The sequence below is a fragment of the Penaeus monodon genome, chromosome 9 (genome assembly GCF_015228065.2).
Source record: "Penaeus monodon isolate SGIC_2016 chromosome 9, NSTDA_Pmon_1, whole genome shotgun sequence".
Classification (NCBI taxonomy): domain Eukaryota; kingdom Metazoa; phylum Arthropoda; class Malacostraca; order Decapoda; family Penaeidae; genus Penaeus; species Penaeus monodon.
In genome coordinates, this window is record NC_051394.1 from 7,054,934 (window position 1) to 7,059,933 (window position 5,000).

A 5,000-nucleotide genomic window follows, 5' to 3' on the forward strand; every position below is an offset into this window, starting at 1 on the left:
GTTAATTGTGAGGGTGGTTGGTGTTGATGGTGATGATAGTATGGATAATGATGATGGTGAAGTTGGCAGTGAAAAACATGGCGAAGCGATTGGTGGTACTGATGATGATAGTGATGATGATGATGATGAATTCCTACGACACAGATATAACAACGATTATAAAAGAAATAATGACAGAACTACCACACCCTGCTTTACTAATACTTCTCAATTATCTATCTATCTATTCATGCAACTCCCTATCTACACATTTACTTATCGATCAAGGTCGCGTCGCCTCGCAAGCCACAGAGGAGTGATTTTGCGAAGCCAGTACCCACTTCCCAACCCCCCCACCTCACCCCCACTCTTGACCCCCCACCTCACCCCCACTCTTGACCCCCCCCCCCCCCAACCCGCCCCCTCCTTTTCCTTATCTTAATTGGGGATCTGTGCACGTTGAAAGCAAGCACCGTCGGGGACCTTGAGGAGTTTATAACTGGCGGGGCGAGAGTACAGCGTCGATATATTGGCCACAAGGTTTTCTGCTTATCGGCTCGAAAGGTCGTTAAGGATTCTTGTAAAAGGGGTTTTATAGGACGCTGCTACCTACCGCTTGGCTCTGTGGGACTGCGTTTGGGCGGGAGTATTTATCTTTTTATTACTTTGTTTTTCATTGTACTAATAGTAATAGTAATAATAATAGTAATAGTAATAGTATTAGTAATAGTAATAGTAATAGTAATACTAAAATACTACTACTACTACTAATTATTATTATTATTGTTATTATTATTATGTTATTGTCATTATTGTTATTGTTATTGTTAATATTATTATCATTATTATTATTATTATTATTATTATTATCATTATTATTATTATTATTATTATTATTATTGTTATTATTATTATTATTATTATTATTATTATTATTATTATTATTATTATTATTATTATCATCATCATCATCATCATCATCATCATCATCATCATCATCATTATCATCATCAACATCATCATTATCATCATTATTAAATACACTTATCATTATCATCATCATTATCATCAATATTAAATACCTTTATCATCATCACCATCATCATCACTCTTATCCTTTTGTCGTGCTAATGTAGGCCAGCTTATGATTTGCGAATAGTTTCGTATTTGGAAGTAGGTCGAAATCAGCTTATCGGATGCGTAGATGGATGTGCGTCCTGGGTGAAGGTTTTGGCAAGGCTCGCCTACTGGATAAGCATCAGGCAGGGCAGGGCAACATACCCCTCCCTCTGTCACACTCCCCTCCCTCCCTTTCCCCTTCCTCTGTCACACTCCCCTCCCTCCCTTTCCCCTTCCTCTGTCTCACTTCCCTCCCTCCCTTTCCCCTCCCTCCGTCTCACTCCCCCCTCCCCCACGCCATAAGAGAGGGTGTGTGTCAACCGTCGCTCATGCCAGAGCAACCTGTTCTTGGACTCTGCTGGGATCTCGTAAATGAACTGTGCTTTGGAGGCCCGTGGGCTGTGGGTAAAAGGAGGATAGGTAAGGGAGAGGTAACGTTTGGTGTTTTTCTTCTCTCTCTCTCTCTTTTTTTTATGGGGGGGGGGCTTTCTTTGTTCTGTTTCTCTTGCGTTGTTAGGCTTTGATTCTGTCTCTGTGTGTCTCTGTCTGTCTCTGTCTTTGTCTCTTTCTCTTTCGCTACCGTTTTTCTCTCTCTCTCTCTCTCTCTCTCTCTCTCTCTCTCTCTCTCTCTCTCTCTCTCTCTCTCTCTCTCTCTCTCTCTCTATCCTTCCCTCCTTCCTTCCCTCTCCCCATTCCTCTCTCCATCTCTCCTACTCTCACTCCCCTCTTTCTAAAACTTCTCCCTCTCTTCTCTTCTTCTCCTCCTCTTCCTTCTTTCTCCATCCTTGTGTCAAATGTGTCAATTTCCCCACGCGGCTACCCAGCGCCGGACACATTTCTGTCGCCATCAACGCCTCCATCTTGAGTTTATTAAGACGAGAAACCAGTGACTATTGCTAAGATCAGTTGCGTTGACACCTTTCGAGGATGCGAAAGGTCAGCTTCTCCCGTTCTCTCCCTCTCCCTCTCTCTGTGTCTTTGTTTCTCGCACTTATTTCTGTTTGTCTCTCTCTCTCTCACTCGCTTCTGCTTTGATTCCTCTGTCTTTTTGGGTTATATATATCTGTCTGTATATATGTATATATAATATATATTATAATATATATATACCCACACCCACCACATTATATATATATATATAATATATATATAATATATATATATATATATATATATATATTATATAAAATATATATATATATATATATATATATATATATATATATATATATATATATATATACAAATTTATATATATATATATATATATATATAAATATATATATATATATATATATATATATATATATATATATATATATATATATATATATAAATATGTGTGTGTGTATGTGTGTGTGTGTGTGTGTGTGTGTGTGTGTGTGTGTGTGTGTATGTGTGTGTGTGTGTAGTGTGTGTGTTTAGGTGTGTGCGTGTGTCTCTATCTATCTATGTATATAAGTATCTATCTATCTCTCTATCTTTCTATCTAAATATGTGTGTGTATCGATATAGATATGGATATAAATACATGTATAAATAGATGCCCATTTACATATACAAAAGAAAAATGCTTAAGATATACTCATTGTTGACTTGAATAAGCCTTTGAGGACACAGCATATACTTCCCTCACGAGATTGTATTCCTCGAAAAAAACATAAATAAACATACTTCGAAAAATACAAACACAGGTTTTTTTATTTTCATCCCCGCGAAAAGACATCGATCCGGAGATTGTCGTGATTAAGGTCATTAAATAAAAGTTTTATATCCTGCTATCAAACTTCATCATTTATCTCTTTAGGCAACGGACGAGGCGAAGTACAGCTAACACCGACGTTTGACTTGAAAATGTGAAAGTACGTGGCGTTCAAGTCCTTCCTCAGGGCTGGTGTTCAAGGATTACCTTAGTCTACCCAGTACCTTGGTATTCTTATTGGGTACACGTGAGATGGTTGAAGAGACAAAAGAAAGGGGAGAGTGAGGGGGAGGAGGGAAAAGAGAGAGAGTGAGGGGGTAGAGGGGAAAGAGAAGAGAAGAGAAGAGAGAAGAGAGAGAGAGAGAGAGAGAGAGAGAGAGAGAGAGAGAAGAGAGAGAGAGAGAGAGAGAGAGAGAGAGAGAGAGAGAGAGAGAGTTAGATACACAGTGAGAGTTAAATATACAGATTGACAAATAGATAGATGAATAGACAAATCGATAGAAAAACTGACAGACAGACTGACAGACAGACAAGAGAAAGAAAGAAAGAAAGAGACATACAGACAGACAGACAGACAGACTAGACAGAGAGTCAGACTGATAGATAGACAGAGAGACAGATGGATAGACAGATAGAGAGAAACAGAAAGAGAGAAAAGTGAATAATTCAAATCACTTAAATCTGCTATGTAATAAAAATCATAAAAGTTATGAATCTAGGAAAGTAAAAATCAATAGATAAAAGAATGATAATTATAATAATGATAATAATAATGATAATAATAATAATAATAATAATAAATAATAATAATAATAATGATAATAATATATATTATTATTATATTATGTGATAATGATAATAATGATAATGATAATGACAATAACAATAATGATAATAATGATAATATTGTCAATAATATAATAATAACAATATAATACTTATAATAATGGCAATAATGATATGAATGATAAAACTGATAATGATTTGAATATAATAGCGATCATAGTGATGATAATATCAATAACAATGTTTATCATAACACTATGATAATAGGAAACAATGAATAATAATAATGATAAGGAAGAAAATCAGTTTATCTTAGATTACTTAATAAGATTACGTCATCTTAGTTTATCTTAATTTGCCTTATTTAATTTCGAATTCTCTCATCTCATTTTATTTCACACCATCTTTTATTAGTGGATGTTATGTTACTTCATATCTTTTCAGTTGATCATATTTCACTGAAGTTTATCCTATCCTATCTTTACTTTACTTAAATTACTTTAACTCGGTTTACCTCATCATTATCTTACCTATCCTCTTCTATTTTGGTTTATCTGATCATATGTTATTTTATCTTCAGGCGATCACTAATCTCCAAATTCTGATCGATGGAATGTGATGAATCTGTCAGGATATTTGATAAAAGGAGACCACGAACACTTGATATTGATAACGGCACTGCTAAAGATGATGATAACGATGGAGATGTGATGATAGTGATAATAAGGATAAGAAGGCTGATATCAGTAAGGATGAGGATGAAAATGGTATTGGTTATGGTATCAAGAGTGGCGAGGATAACAATTAGATGAGAGAGAGAAAAAATAGTATTAATAATGATGATAATAACATTAACAATGTTAAGAGAATGGTAGGTGTAATGAGTTATATTGAAATGATGGTTATAATAATGATAACAACGCTATTACTAATACTAATACTAGTATTCGTACTAATCTTGTGCTAATACTAATACTGCCACTAATAATAATACTAATGCCAGTAATAGCAATAATGAGAATGGTGCATAATAAGAATAATAAGAATTACAATGATAATGATAACAGCAATGACGACGATGATGATGCCATTATTACCATAACAGTGGTAATAATGAGAATAAAAAAAAAGGAAATCATCACTTTGTTATTATCATTATCATCACTTCTTTCTAATCTCGATTCATTAATTATTACATTGCCATCGTTCGCAGCTCATTATATTCATCGTTATATTTTCCACAGTCTATATATCATTAGCCTCATTAATCCTATCTAACTATTCATAATCACTATATCAACATTATCACTGTAAGCGCTGTTACATTATTCATATTTTCAGTCCTAATTTGATTATCACGCGGGAACAATTGTATTGTTACGTTGGGTTTAGCTCTTAATTCACGAGGAATCAG